The 17,280-nt window shown below is 32.2% G+C and overlaps 1 long non-coding RNA gene across 2 annotated transcripts in view; it reads left to right on the top strand.

Moving 5' to 3' along the window:
- Positions 1–17,280, top strand: part of LOC139363629 (uncharacterized) — a 67,108-nt gene that overhangs the window by 15,263 nt on the left and 34,565 nt on the right. Inside the window, exon 3 of one of the 2 annotated variants that reach the window (XR_011624346.1) lies at positions 15,935–17,035. The exons of the other annotated variant lie outside the window; for it this stretch is intronic. This is a non-coding gene — a long non-coding RNA (uncharacterized lncRNA). Of the gene's footprint in view, positions 1–15,934; positions 17,036–17,280 lie in introns of those variants that run through there. 2 annotated transcript variants of the gene reach the window in all.

Raw genomic sequence — 17,280 nt, 5'->3', positions numbered from 1 at the left:
CATTTGAGGGAGATCATGAGGTATTTGTCTGTGTCCGGCTTATTTCACTTAACATCATGTCCTCTAGATTTATCCATTGTGTCACAAATGACAGGATTTCATTCTTTTTAATGGAGAAATAGCATTCAGTTGTATATATATACCACATTTTCTTTATGTACTTGTTGCTGGATACTTAGGTTGATGTCATATCTTGGTTTGAGGGAATCATGCTGTAATAAACATGGGAGTGTAGATCTCTCTTCAGCACACTGATTTCATTTTCTTTGAATATACCCAGTAGTAGGATTGCCGGATTATATAGTGGTTCTATTTTTAACTTTTTGAGGAAACTCCACATAGTAGCTGTACTACTTGACATTCTGCTAACAATGTGTAAGGGCTCTCCACACGATTGCAACGCTTGTTATCTTTTGTGATTTTAATAGCCATTCTGACTGGAATAAAATGACATCTTATTGTGGTTTTGATTTGCATTTCCCTGATGATTAGTGATGTTCAGCATGTATTCATAAACCTATTGGCCAATGTCAAGAAGACTTTCCCGTATGTTTTCTCCTAGTAGTTTCACAGTTTCATATCTTACATTTAAGTCTTTATTCCATTTTTAGTCAATTTTTGCATAACTTACTGATTTTAGAAGTGCTCTATATGGCACTATTGCTTAAGGTATGGAAGCCCAAACAGTCAGCCAGCTTCCTACCTGCAACATTAGAGCATTCGCTTTCCATATAAAAGTGCAAGATGACAAATATAGACCTAGAAAAACAATCTGTATTTTATTCCCCTGAAAGGTATGCTCTGTGGCATGCTTTTATTTGTACATACCTACACATTAGTATGCATTCTCTGAATATAGTAATGTATAAAATAAGTTTACATAAGCACAGTGTTTTGAGGCTTTATTCTCTGGCTTGATTTCTAACTAAACACCCCCCACCATGAAAACTATTAAAGTAAGATGAAAAGCTAATGTTCAACTGAAGTAAAGATAACTAAAAGTATACCATTTTATAGCCTTATTGACGCCAATGAAAGACTGAAAATGTTTTCTGCCAAGTGTGAATTTTAAAACACATTTACATGTACCTATAAATCAAGTTGCTCTAGTTTTTCTGAAAAAAAGAAAAAAACCCTGAATTTTAATTTACATGAATATGACGGAATTGATGGGGGGAAAAATATTTCACCAAGGTGAGAAAAATGCTTAAGGCAAATAATGAAGGAGGAAAAAACAAGGGTAAGCAAAATGTTAGGATAATTTTAAAAATGGATCCATACACACAGTTTTATAAAATATCACGACAACTTAAAAGGAAAACATTCAATGATTGTGGTTTTCTTGTTGTTATTGTTCTGTACTGACTGCATCCTGACACTGCTTGTGCTTTTCAAGTTAACCCGAACAAAGTGTCTGAAGCATATTTACTATTAAATAGTGAGATGTAATGAAGTGCCTTATATAGATTTTTAATTTCAATTTGTAACAAAGTTTAAAGATACAGAAAATTTGATAGAAATATACAATATATTCTGGTACATTCTCTCTCTCTCTCTCTTTTTCTTTTTCTTTGCATGTTTAAAAATTAAAGTTACAGTCATCAAGACTCCTTGTCCCCAAATACTTCAGCATACATCTCCTAAGAACAGTGGTAATATACCGTTACTATATCCCAAATATTTATTACTGATATGGTATTATAATATTACCTAATGTATAAGTAGATAATCAAGTTTTCCCAATTGTACCCAAAATGTCCTTCATAGCTTTTTTTCAAATCTAGAGACCAATTAAAAATCATATGGTACCAAGGTTTTATGCTTCTTTAGTCTCCTCAATCAGAGCATTTTCCTGTCTGTGTTTGTGTTTTAGATTATTGACATATTTGAGTAATCTGGGTGAATTGTTTACTAGTATTTTCCACTATTAGTATCGTCTAATAATTGTTTTGATTCAACTCAATGTTTCATTTTGTTTTTGCAAGAATGCTGTAGAATTTGTGTTTTTAATATCCATTCCATGCCTAAATAGGTAAATATTGTCATTTTCCCGAAATGAATTACTTGATTCAGGTGGTTTCTGTGAAAACACTCCTTTACCAAGGTTCACCTTTCCCTTGATTAAAAAGAAGCCTTAGTTACTACTTGGGTGACGCAAGCCTCAACAACATGTAATTTATCCAGCTAACAAACCTGCACGTGTATACCCTGAAACTAAAATAAAGGTGGAAAAAACAAATAAATAAAATAAATGCTCTTCAGCTGTTCAGGGAGGATTAAAAAGTGCTGGTCTAAAATGAAAATATAGCTGCGTTGGGGGGGACAGGTAATTGTTGGTATAAATCTCTGGACCTCTAGACCTCCTTTCCCCACCAACTTTCCTTCCCCACAATTATTTTTGCATGGACTGAGGATCCTTGTCAAAATTGATTATTTCACTGAGAATTTAAAATGGTTACTTTCTGTTTTATAATTTTTTTCACATTTATTGAGAAGTTCAGTTAAATGATCCTTACATTAATACTCTCTCTCATTTAAAAATCCATTAATGTAATTCACCATATTAATTGATATAAAAAGAGATAAATAATATGATCACCCCTATAGCTGCTAAAAGACCTTCCTTTAACAAAATTTAATACCCATTACCTAATAAGATAAAAATTAATGAATGCTTTCTTAATATGATAACATATATTAAATTAGAAATAACTTAGAATATTACACTTAGAAGATCTGGTTTCAGTGTCAAAAGGCTCTGAATCGGCTCCAGGTCCAAAATTTACTCTCTCTGTGACTTTGGGAAATAAAATAAACTTCTGCACCTCGATTACTTCATCCATGAGTTGAGTTAATGCAGTTTGTCCCATTGCATGGCGCATAGGTAATATTCCAGAAATACTAACCAACATAGTTCCTGTAGGTATAATTATTATTTTTATTTTTGTCTTCAGTAATTACTTAAAAGAAAGCATAATAATAAAGTGCTCAATCAAATTAATAATCTTCATTTTCACGTAAGAATATTGGAGACAAAGATAATTATACTTTTTGAAATATAACAGTAAACAATGCATTGGGAGATTTTAAACCCCATCTCAAACCCTCCTTGAGCAGGGAATACCTGGCTTTCCTTTGAAAAATAGGAATTGAGAAAGGAAGAGGAATAGGAATTGGCTCAAATCTGAACCCTGGACACAGACTGGAGTTGCTGTAGCTGGGTTTCCATCTATACTGCCAGGGTATGGCTTAAGACTTGATTATACACCTCCTGCTTCATTAAGATGGTAAATAGGGAAAAGCAGTGCAAAGATGGTAATGGAGGAGAAATGGAAATTCTGGTGCCCTGTGGAATTCACACATAATGATGGAGAGAAATGTTCTAGGAGCCATTAGAATCTTCTGTTTTGTGGCCGGGAGTGACTTTATGAGAAGATTGCTGTTGGGACTGGGGACATTTTTATCTTTTTCTTTCTGGTCATCTATGCAGAAAAGGGGTCTCTTTTCTTCCATAGGTGCTTTATGCTACAATATGAAAATAACATAACTTTATTTTAAAGTGAAAAATTTAAATAGTTAATAGTAAAAGACAAACATAAAGAAATGTTGTTTAAATAGTATAGTGAGAGCTATACACTTACATTAAAGTAATGCTATCACTTTGTAGTTTTTAGAAGTAGATTTAAAATTAACATGCTACATTTAGTTGTTTATTGTTTTTATTTGCAAGTAATGTGAAAATAATAATATATACATTTAAGTGTCTAGTTTGATGGGTTTTGGCAAATGCATATCCTCATGTAATCTAAGTCCTAAAAATAAAGGATATTTAAATTACCCCAGCCAGGTCCTTGGTTTCCACCACTATAGCTGAACTTTATTAAACTTTATACAGAGAACTCACTACATGCATTTATTAAATGACCAGTTTGTTTCAAATTTTATTCACACATTAATTTCATCTGAGACTAGAAGACAGTTTAATTTTTTTCTTAAAAAAATTTAACCTATTTTTTTCTATCATACCAGCTAGGAACTTGTATAATATTTATGCAAGTTGAGTGGTTGTGCTTATCTTAATGATGATATCACAGAAAAAGCATCTAGTATTCACTATTGAATAGTAGTTGTTTAATTTTGGTAGATACTCTTATAAACACAATAGCTTTTACTTACATTTTACTGACATTCATTATCCATAGCTAGTTCTTGTATTTGATAACATATTCAATTACTTTATCAAAATTAGAAACTTTATCCCACAAGATGATAATGGTCATTTTTTTCCATTTTCTTGTTAATGTGACTAGTTATAGTGATATTCAATAGAAAATTTTGCCTTATAAAATAAATCACATTAATTATTTGATTGATATGTAACCAGATCTTATTTGCTATTTTGTGTAGAATGTTTATGTCTATTTTCATGATAGTGATTGGCCCATACCTGTCTTTCTTATACTATCCTTTGTAGATGTTGGTATCAAGCTTATCTTTACCTCATACAATGAATAAAAAAGTGTTCCCTCTTTCTCTACATTCTGAAAGGATCTGTAAGATTCATAACTTCAGTCCTAAATATTTTGAAAAATTGCCAGTTAGCCGATTTCTTCCTGGAATTTTCTTTGTGGGATGATCTGAATTTAAAAAAAAAAATGTTATTAGCAGACAAAAACTATTCAGATAGTCTTATGTCAGGATTGATAAATTGTGTTTCAACAAGTGTTCCATTCATGTAGGTTTTAAAAATAATTGACATAAAGTTGTACATATATATTGTTACTATTTAATTAATTCTATTATTGGTTGCAGGATCTATAATAAAGCCCCCTTTTAATTCATAAAATTATTTCTTCTTTGTCAACTGTTCAGCAAAATTCTAAAAACTAAAAAGGGGAATGATGGCATAGAGCTACTAAGTCAGGCCAGAAATCCTGCCGATGAACTTTATTTCATGGTAGGGCCCAGGGAACATTCTGTTTACCAAAAGTTGTGTGATGAGCTGGTGAGAAGGGTAGCAGCATCTTTAGTTCTCTAATCCCAGCATTATGGTAGGAAATCACATCAGTATTAAAGATTTAAAAGATCCAATAGCAGTTCATGACCCCACTTAATTTACTAGTCAAATTTCTAAAAAACAGCAGGATTAACAGTAGACTATTAAAAATTACTAATAAGTGGTCCCACTGTAGTTATGATGCAGATATTGCATTTTTGCTAGACCAGGTTAATATGACTTTGTATAATCTTTCTTCACAAAGTCCTAACATTTCAGAAACATTAACATATTTATGAAGCATTGTCTCCTGACAGTAGTATCACAGTATGAGAGAGAGGATTCAAAATCTAAGTAGTTGAGAGTTTTTATAGAGTCATTCACTAAATTATTAATTAAGATGTATATCTATATCTATATATATATATGGTTTCCACACTCTTGAATATATGGAAAATTTTACTATTTAAGCATTAAAATATTCAAAAAATAAATAAAATATCAAGTCCAATGACTAATAATTGGTAAACAATAAATGTTTCTTTAGTGTTTACTATTTTTATCTCCTCTTTAATAAATGTATTTACATATAGATAAATACAGTAAATGCTTATATGTTATATATGTGTGTGTGTGCAACTGACTAAACTGCCATTAAAATGAAATTTTTAGAAATAACTTATTTGAACTTTTTGAATAATTACTTTTTTTGTAGCCAATACTATCTAGTTCTAAACAGAAAAATAATTACTACGATACATACAATCTAAATTTTCTTAGAGATCATATTTTACATATGTAACACCTGTTTTAATCCTTTCATAAGATGTACCATGAGTTATCATCATAATTAAGCAAGATACAAAGATTATAATTAACTTTGTGGCACCCTTGTGCAATATAGAGAAAATGAGGTAATTTTTAAATAGGTGAGTTATAAATGGATAGGGACTTATGAAATGTTTATTACTGAAAGTACATTATTCACATCCACAAATAATGTTTCTGTGGGATGTTATACAAGAATGGAAAATGACTTTGTTAATGAGGTGTCACATACCTCAATGGCCTTTTTTAGAATAGGATTTTGTCTGTAATTTAATGAAAGGTCACTTGTGACCTGAGTGTGCAATCTCAGCTCTTCACATGATGAACCTCTTTCTGAAGCTACGTCTGTTCAGTTGATGATAGAACAATTCTTATGGAAGTCCAAAAATAACACTCAGCTGAATGCACATGGCCTGGATGAACTATATGAGATATAACTGGCAGAAATTCAGAAGAATCAATTGCTCTGATTTAACCACTCAGTAAATGGACCGAAGCTGATGGTCTAAATTGAAAGTAATAGTTGGAGTGTTCTATGATGACTCTGCTTCAGAGCATGTAAGACAACTTCACTGAACACTTTGAGCACCAGATGATTACATCTCAAAATTCAGTTCATATCTTCCTGAGCAATCTATGCAATTTCTATATCACATTTCCCCACCCAAATGCATTTTCACACTTTGTATAGCTAATTGAACCATTGTTACTAGTGCTTTGTCAAAAACACCATCATGATGAGAAAAAAGGCTTCTAGCAAAAACAATTACTACACTAATTATAGCCTAGCATAATAATAACCTCTTCTGTTTTACATCTCCATGCTCAGACTCCAAATTGTCATATATGTTTATCATTCTGATGTTAGCTGATCTATACCAACAGATGAGAAAGTAGCAAGGACACTTTCTAGTATACTTTCATTTTTATTCATACTTAGTGATATATTTAAGGTAAATATGAATTTTTAGTTGGGTAATTTGATACACAGAAGTTAAATGACATGTGATTTATCTTTATTAACCATTTCTTTTTGAATTTACATGTAAAAATAATTTTATGAACTTGTTCACATACTTTTCTTAAATCAATCATGTTGAGATTATTTTTACTATAATATATATAAATATGCACCTCCTCAAATATAAAAGAAAGTTATATTTTTTCACTTTAGTGTTTGGAAAAAAAGATGTATTTTTCGAACATTTTACAGACAAACCTCAAAGATATTGCAAGTTTGGTTCCAGAAAACCACAGTAAGCAAATATTGCAATAAAGCAAGTAACATGAATTCTTTTCATTTCCAAGTTTATATAAAAGCTGTGTTTACGCTCTCCTATTATCTATATAGTGTTGTCAGGAAACAGAAAATCTGAAAGAAAAATGTTTAAAATGACCTGAGATGGTTGCAGTTTGGACATATGGGTAATAGAAACGAGGCCTGTGAACTAAAGCTGAACTCTCACCTGTATGACTGGAATCTGTCAAATATTTCACTGGCATGTACTGATTACAACCTTGCCTATCAGACAAAGCACAGTCAGGATAGAATCAATCATCCTTCTCCAGACCCTAAGACACCTGCATGCTTGTTTACCCTGTATACATTCACCACGTATTTGCTTATCTTATGTACTTGCCTCACTGAGCACCAATCAAAACTGTAAGAATATCACCTTTGTTTCACTACCTGCTTCTCCCATCTTCTATGTAATATGACCTATAAATACTCTGTCTTGTGTAGCCCACTGTGGGCACCCTCTTGGTTTGCACTGGGTCTATGTTCTCAAGACTATTAGTCCCCAAACTTCACTCAGAATAAAATTAACCTTAAATTTTCTTTTAAGTTAGTTATCCTTACCATCAACAGTGTGCAATAACATTATGTCTAAAAAGGCAATGTACATATCTTAATTTAAAATAACTCTCACCTGAGCCTTCAGCAAGTCACACATTTTTTGCTGGAGGAAGCTCTTGACTTCATACTGATATCTGCTGACTGATGAGGGTAGTGGTTATTGAAGGTTGAGATGGCAGTGGCAATTTCTTAAAACAAGATGATGAAGTTTGCCTCTTTGACTCTTCCTTTCGAGAAAAATTTCTCTATTGCATTCAATGCTGTTTGATAGCACTTTCTTTTGAAATTGTAGTCAATCCTCTCAAACCATGCTGCTGCTTAATCAACTAATATATATTATTCTAAATCCTTTGTTGTCATTACAAGAACGTTCACAGTATCTTCACCAGGAGTAAGTTCCAACTCAATACATTGCTTCATACATTGCTTTTTTTTTTTTTTTTTTTTTTTTTTTTTTTTTTTGCTCATGTGTAAGGCAACTTCTCACTCTAATAAGTTTTATCATGAGACTGCAACAATTTAGTTTCATCTTCAGGCTCCACTTCTACTTCTCTTGCTATTTCCATAATATCTGCAGTTAGTTCCTCTACTGAAGTTTTGAATTCCTCAAAATTATCCATGGGGTTTGAAATCAACTTCTTATAAACTCCTATTAATGTTGACATTTTAGCCCTCTCCCATAAATCATGAATATTCTGAATGGGATCTAGAATGATGACTCTATTACAGAGATGTTTTCCATTTACCCAGATACACCAGAAGAATCATTGTCTGTGGAAACTATAGTCTTAAAAAATGTATTTTGGAAAATCATAAGACTTGGAAGTCAAAATTAATCATTGATCTAGGGACTGCAGAATGAATATTGTTTTAGCAGGCATTAAAACATTAATCATGTACATTTCCATCAGAGCTCTTGGGTGACAGGTGCATTGTTTTAATGAGCAGTAATATTTTGCAAAGAATATTTTGTTCTGAGCAGTGTCTCAATAGTGGGCATAAAATACTCAGTAACTCATGCTGTAAACAGATATAGTCCAGGATTTGTTGTTTTATTTATAGAGCATAGGCAAAGTAGATTTAGCATAATTCTTAAGGGCCCTAGGATTCTTGGAATGGGAAATGAGCATTGGCTTCAACTTAAAATCACCAACCAGCTGCATTAGTCTTTAACAATAGGGTCAGACTGTCTTTGAAGCTTTGAAGCCAGGCATGACTTTTCCTCTCTAAGTATGTGATATGGTCTGGCTCTGTGTCCCCACCCACATCTCATCTTAAATTTTAATCTGAATTGTAATCCCCACGTGTTGAGCGAAGGACCTCGTGGGAGGTGATTAGATCATGGGCGTGATTCCCCATGCTGTTCTTATGATAGTAAGTGAGTTCTCACAAGAGTTCATGGTCTTATAAGGGGCTTTTTCCCCCTTCACTCTGCTCTTCTTCCTGCCGCCTTGTTAAAAAGTGCCTTGCTTCCCCTTTCTCTTCTGCCATGATTGTAAGTTTCCTGAGGCTTCCCGAGCTATGCACAACTGTGAATCAATTAAAACTCTTTCCTTCACGAATTACCCAGCCTTGGGTATTTCTTCACAGCAGCGTGAGAATGGACTAATACAGTATGAATATCCAAATGGCATCTTCTTCCGGTATAAATCTGTTTCATCTACACTGAAAATCCAGTGTTTATTGTAGCTGCCTTCATACATTAGCTGGATTTCCTATATAGCTTCCTACAGCTGCTACATCAACCCTTGCTGCTTCAGGTTACATTTTTATGTCATTAAGATGGCTTCTTTCCTTAAACCTTGTGAACCAACCTGTGCTGGTTTCAAATTTTTTTTCTGCAGCTTCCTCACCTCCATCAGCCTTCAAAGAATTGAGAAAATTTAGGGCTTTGTTCTATATTAGGTTTTGGCTTCAGGAAATGTTGTAGCTCGTTTGATATTCTGCTCAGAACACACACACACAAAAATCTGTATCAGCAATAAGACTGATTTAATTTATTACCATTTGTATTTCCATTGGAGTAACAATTTTAATTTCCTCCAAGAACTTTTCCTTTGTATTTACAACTTGGCTCACTTATGTGAAAAGCCTAGCTTTCATACTCTCCTGGCTTTCAATATACCTTGGTCTTCAATCATATCTAGTTTTTTATTTGATTTGTGAGGTATGTGACTCTTCTTTTCACTTGAACATTTAGAGAATTATTAATTGTTATTGTTGTATCTCAGGGAATAAGGAGGCCTAAGGAGAGAGAGAGCGAGCCAGAAGAATGGCCAATGGGTAGAGCAGTCAGAACACACACAATATTTATTAAGTTCGTCATTTTATATGGCTGTGGTTTGTGGCACCCTAAAAACAAAAACAATTGCAATAGTAACACCAAAGATCACTAATCCAAATAATCATAACATATATAATAATAATTTAAATGTTAGAAGTGTTGTGAGAATTAGAAAAATATGCCACAAATAGATACAGTGAGTTCATGCTGTTGAAAAATGGTGCTGATACCTTGGTGGAACCAGGATTGCTACAAATCTTCAATTTGTAAGAAATGTACTATCTGCAAAGTGCAATAAAGCAAAGCACAATGAAATGAGATACGCCTGTATATATAAGTAATTATTAAGTTTATTAAGTGCATCAAATTTCATAACAGTGCTTTAGAATCAAGAGAACATGATATGCTTATCTGAGTGCAAAAAATTTCCATGTGACAGGCATCGTATTTTTTCTGGGTCTTTGCTGTATATCTGTTCAATATGTAGCAGATACCCAATAGGTATTTATTAAATGCTAAATAGATAAAGAAAGAAGGAGAAAATAATAACTGTGATATTTCAGAGTCAGTAAATGTAGTAGTTGGAAGTTCCAGAGGGCAGAACTAGCCTGATTTATTTATTCGGTGTGGTCTTTGATTACCTAATAGGTAGCTGACTCTGCTTAGAAGTGAGGCTGCAAAGATGAATATAACAAGTCCCTGAACTAAGGTATCTTCAAATAAATGGTCAGGATAAGCATCCATAAAGAATGATTATGGTGTAACACGTTAATTTATGAAAAGGTAAAGATAAAAATAAATAATAGGTTGTGGAAGAGAGTTTGGAGAGTGTTAGCTGGAATAGTAAGAGAGGGTGAATCTTTTAGATCAAGGATATGACATATGTAAAATCACTGAAAAGTGAAAAAGCATAGCCAAAATGAGTCACAATAATTATCTTGGAATGTCTGAAACACATAGATGGAATTGACTAACCAAAAGTGGTAAGAGGGAAATTATAAAACACATATGTGCAAACAAGGGACACAAAATGTATTCTCACTCCTTTTTGATATCCTTTTTAGTTAATTTAGATATGTAGTTGATGACTAGTTGGTAAATTTTAGGACAATAAAATAATGTTCTAGGAAATGAATTTGACCAAAGATAGAATGGACAACTACCAATGAAGGTTAAAACTTTCCACCAGCTTACGATATTTCATCTATAGTCAACAAACACTCCTACAAGTATAGCATGTTTGAATAAGATAATACCTAAATTCCCTTTCACTTTAATATCTTAAATTTTTATCATCCCTCAAGTTTCTAAGATATATTTTGAAAATGTTTGCAACAATGTCCTATGCTAAATTTTCTAGTGAAAATTCATAACCATATGAGTAGGCACTATTATATGAAATAAAGAAAATTACAATATTTATGAACTTTCTAAGGTGTGCAATGTTGTAAAAAACTTCCTTTTTTTTAGTTAAAATATTATCTTACAGCATTTTACATTTAACAAGAGGTTCTGAAATAATGGGAAAAGCACACAAGGTTACAAGCATGAATCTGTCTTCTTCTCGATGGAAATGAACCTTTAGTTATTTCATAAAGACTTTTTTCCCTTTAAGAAGTTTGCTTTTGGTTATGATGAAAGGTGGATTGCAAACTGTGAGAGATATTTTTTCATTTCTTCTAATCTCTAAAGATAGTAGTTCTGTGTAGAATTGTATAGATGTATCAAAGTTATTAAATAGCTTGGCTGAGTTATCCCTTTATTTTTATAAACATATGTGAGAAGCTTTTTGTTTGTTTTAAATTTTGGTAAAATACATATAACATAAAATTTACCATTTGAACAATTTTTAGGTATACAGTCAAGTAGTATTAAATACATTCACACTGTTGTACAACCATCAACTTCATCTTCCTAACTCTTTTCATCTTGAAAGATTGAAGCTCTGTACTCATTAAGTAATAACTCTCAAATCCTCCCTTCCCTCAGCACCTGGTCACCATTTTACTTTGTGTGTCTATGAATTGAACAACTCTAGGTGCCCCCGTAAGTGGAATTATACAATATGTGTCTTTTTGTGACTATCTTAGTTTACTTGGCATAATGCACATAAAGTTCATCTATGTTGTAGCATGTATCAGAATTTCCTCGCTTTTTGGGAAAAAAAAGATTCTATTGTATGTTTATAACACATTTTGTTTTCCATTTGTCCATGGATGGACACATGGCTCCTTCCACCATCTTGCATTATGAAAAATGCTGCTATGAATGTGGGTGTATAATGTTGTATTCTCAAACATGGAAGTTACTAGCTGAGTAATTTTGATATGATTTTTAAAGCTCTTTAGAATAGAATTTGCTTGTCGTTGGTTTGTTTTGTCCCATTTTTACCTAAAATAAGAACTTCTGGGAGACTCAATAAGTTTTCAGGTCAAAAGGAAATAAATATGACCTAATATAGTACTTACCTCACATATGCTTTGCTTATAAAACTAGTAACTCTGTAATCTTTACTCCATCCTTCCTAAAAAATGCTTATTATTGCTGTGATTAAAAAATTGCAAAACTGAATACTCAACTAAGGGAAGCAAAAATATTGCAATCTTTTCCATAAGGATTATAGATTAAATTTTAAAGATACAGCAATGACCTCTATTGTAGACGCACCAATTATCTTCAGTTAAACAAAGATAAAGATAAAATTGGTCAAATCTAATTCTGTCAATGTTAGCAAAATATATTTTCTATCACTTTAAATATTTAGCATAAAAGACATACTGGAGTATATTAGATGGAAACTATCCGATATGGTCAGTTAATTCCGTATAATAAAATTATGCAACCACAAAAATAACATATTTCACTGTCTCAAAATTGAAATAGTTTCCAAATACTTATTTCAGAATTAAAACAATATGATTTATTATTGGTAGTAACTTTAAGAAAAGACAAAAAAATCATGTTTTAAGCATTTCAAGATCAATAGAGTTAGGTTTATACTTATAAGGTAAACAAACTATTAAATCACACTGTTTATTAAAATGAAATGATATAATCTGCATGACTTATTAAAATGATTAATGTGGCCTATGGATGAAAACTTCAACTGAGATATGATTTAAATCATATAATAACTATCACATAAGTACACTGTTAAAACAAATATTACTATGAAACATAACAAATTAAAATCTTGAAGGAGAAACACATGTAAGTATAGAATATTATAAACATTTCAGAATGTTATTAATTTTGGAAGTAAACACATAGAGTGCTAGAGCAGAAGTTATATAACTGCTAATAAAGATTTCAAATAGCATTCATTGCAAAGCATCAGCGTTATTTAAATGGAACAAATTTCAGTTGTCAAAGATCTCTAGACAAAGGTCACCAAGAACACAGCTATAGTTGAACAAGTTGAATTTATGACTCTTTGCATGAAAGGAAAACACACAGCAAAGAAAGCCATAGTGCCTCTCTCAGTAAGAGAAAGACCTGTTACAGGATTTGAGCTTTGGTCAGGTAATTCAGGGGAGGGTCCAAGGATTCAGGCTTTGATCATGATTGGATGCTGTCAGGAAGACAGACAAGTTTATAATTGGGAACCTCCACAAATCCTATCTACAGGAAGGACAGACTAGGTAAAGAAGCAGCCATAATTCATTTTAGCAGAAAGAGGAGGATGTTTGGGTACTTTATGGGGTACATGGTGACCTTGTTTTGTCTCACTTTATCATCCCTTCAAAGTGACTTGACGTTGTTATGCTCTGTGAGATTGTTTATGTTCACCAGGAGAACAGTGGTCTCTAGCTGTGAGCATCAAGCCAGCTTGTAATAACACATAACCCTACCTGTGAGCTTTAGACTAGTTCAGAATGTTAGGTGTCCTTTCCTTTCTCATGGTTTAGTGCAGCAGCTAGCTACCAACTATATATTCAAAACACAGAGGTCCATAAAATAATATAACAATTCTGAAAATGATGTGAACTCTGCTTGATAATGCATTCATAGTTGTATGACTACATTAAGCCTTAAAAGAGTTTAAGTGAATTGCTAACAGATTACCACTGAGTTTTGATACAATCAGGAAGCAAATTCATTTCTTTTGATCTGAGTATTGGACATTGTCTTCTATACCAGGTTATTCTTCGAGATGAAATGGTATAAGCATTTTGATAATGCAGTCACTACGTTCTAGAATAGACAGTCATCAAGTGGTTAATAAATCTTGTTTCTTTTACAGTGGTGGCTAATGAAGGGTAAACAGATATAATTGGAAATTGAGGATCTAGCATACCATGATCTCCACAATTAATTCAAGCAGATAATCTCTGCTTATATCAACTTGATATATTGCATTTTATGTATGTATATGTGATGTAATACATTACATTATAATCATACATATAAAATCCTACTCAGTGATTAATAAAAAAATGTTTAATTGTTAAAAATGATTATAAACACTGATGTATGCAATAAATATTGTACAAGTGGGTGGTACTGAATAATTACATGCTAACAAAGAAAATTTGATCAACAGAAATAAGTGTTCAGAACCATATAATATTCTTTTTAAATTTATTTTCTTTTTTTTAAACTTTTATTTTAAGTTCAGGGGTACAAGTGTAGGTTTGTTACATAGGTAAACTTGTGTCATGGAGGTTGTTGTACAGATTATTTTATCACCCAGGTATTAAGCCTAGTACCATTAATTATTTTTTCCTGATCCTCTCTTTCCTCCCACCTTCCATCCTCTGAAAGGCCTCTGCATGTGTTGTTCCCTTCTATGTGTCTATGTGTTCTCATCATTTAGCACCCACTTATAAATGAGAACATGTGGTATTTGGTTTTCTGTTCTTGTATTAGTTTGTTAAGGATAATGGTCTTCTCAGAAATCTATAAGGATTTTTATTAAAATGCAAGTGATATATAAGCGAACTATGGTAGGAAGCCAATTGGCACATTTTACCATTTCATCTCACTAATTTGTTACACTAAAGACCTTTGAAAAATACTACATAAAATTTCTCTATTTTTAAATAAATTGTGGATTTAAATTCAGAATTAACTTGGTTTCAAAACTTGCTTCACTTGTCTATCACAAAGGAGGTAAAAGTATATTGCTAATTTGCTCTACTCTTATAACAGTTTATGACAGCTTGTTTTTTTAAAAGAATATGCATTCATTGAGCAACTGGAGATTTAATGTATGCAATCAGCATTTAGCAAAGGAAGGAGACATTTTGGTATTTTTTTAAAAAAAAGGTATTTGTATATTAAGTACAGTAAATCCTTGCTTAACGTTGTTGGTAAGTTCTTGGAATCTGTGACTTTAAGCAACATGACATAATGGAAAGTCTTTTTGAGTAACATCATTTTGTTCAACATTGTTTGGTTATAACATTGATAAGGAAAAAATGGGTTTTGTTATATGTCATTTTGAATACATATTCCTAATTTCAGTGTATTTTCCTATATAAAACTGTTACATTTAGCAATTAATTAGCCCATCCTCTTTGCAAAATAAAATATTTACCAATCGTGAAGGGAAGAAAGGACAGTGATTTGTGGAGAGACAAGGAAGGTTGAAATACATGCCGAATAAAAGAAAGGTTTAACTGTATGGCACTGGAAACAAACAATTTGAGTGTGAAGGACATATTTTCTCTCAAGGCTTATATAATATGAGAAATTAATCAGAAATCAATGAATTCAACCAGTTAGGAAAATTGGTAGAATGGTATGAAGTATAAATGAAGAAAATTCATTTTAAAATATAGAAAATTTGGAACCATAGTGTATGTCCCACTTAACAACCAACATAATAAAAATTTGATTGTGCAAAAGGTGATTATTAAATTTACTAATAGAGTTTGATGAGGGCGGATATTGAATGCTAGGAGATGGGTAATAGAGAGTTTCAATAAGGCATTTTCTAATAATTTCATAAACTTCCTTTCAATAGCTACCTGCTACCTCCAGTTTATTGGTGGATCTCCTGTCATTGGACTTCATTGAAATAAAAACAAATCTGTGGCATTTATGTCAAGTCAAAAGAATCTATGCAGAGTTGTGGCAGAAGCACATAGGAATAAAGGAGTCCCTTTACTACATTCTAAGGAAGAATTTCCATGTTCTATTATAGACAATTATTTGTTCTCAGTCATGTCTGTCCTGATATGGTTATCCAGATAGCCTTATCTTCCAATTCCTCTGACTCAGAAAATCTCTTTATTGTGTCCTCTGGAATTGATGGCCAGTCAGCATCAAAATTCTACATAATCTCAATATATTTCTTTTATGTGAATGTTGCCCTAATAGGAGATTATGTTGAAGACACACCTTGTTCAGCGGATCATATCATTCACATCTCCCTATGCTTTTCTTCAATCTGACATGAATTCATTTTTCAGAACACCAGGTCCAAAATGCTGTTGCATAGATAGTTTGACTTTCAAGATTTTTAGATGCCTCCTTCTGCCTCTTTCAATTGGCAAATGTGTCATAGCAAAAATCCGAACAGACACCTAATTTATGTTCATGTGCTTCCCTTCTTTCTGGAGTCTTGCATCCTCAAGTCTCTGCTGCTTGGTAGAGCTCTCAGGTGCCCTTTAACACATTATCTTTCATATTTTATCCAGCCTTACTAATTAGTCTAGCAAGACGGATGGCCATATTCTAGTTCATCTGCTATAACTAGCAGCAAATATCCTTGTATCTAGCTATTAAGATTTGACAAGGCATAAGAAATAAAGAGGCAAAATTGTCATCATTTACAGATGATACTATTCAACACTTTCAGTATACAGGAGCCAAGACTGAAAAAAGTGACTCTAAACATGATGGTAAATGATTAACGTACGTGAATACAAAATAAAAATAAATTGTTCATAATGTATACATTATATAATTAGAAAACACCCTATTTTGCAAAGCAAAAAACTTGAAACAGACCTCACAATCAATGTGCATGATTTTTAAAGGGAAAAATTGTATACTATTGGAGGATTTAAAGTAAGTTGTTATCAAATATATAAGCATGTAATGTCTTGGAATAAAAACACAACATAATGATGACAATTCTGTCAATATTAATCTATAAATGTAATAAAATAATGGCAAAATAGAAATATGCTTTCTGCAATCACTGTCAAGTCAAATCCAAATTTTATGTAGAAAGATAACCAGAAAATTCCTAATAAGGTGGTTAGTCAGGAGGAACAAGAATTATCATATAATAAAATATTGTATAATCTTATTAAAGAATTTCATTTAAAGAAGCAACTTAATCCTATTTCCATTTTAGTAAAA

Source organism: Macaca nemestrina, chromosome 6, assembly GCF_043159975.1.
Source record: "Macaca nemestrina isolate mMacNem1 chromosome 6, mMacNem.hap1, whole genome shotgun sequence".
Lineage (NCBI taxonomy): Eukaryota > Metazoa > Chordata > Mammalia > Primates > Cercopithecidae > Macaca > Macaca nemestrina.
This window is presented reverse-complemented; position numbering and strand designations above follow the sequence as displayed.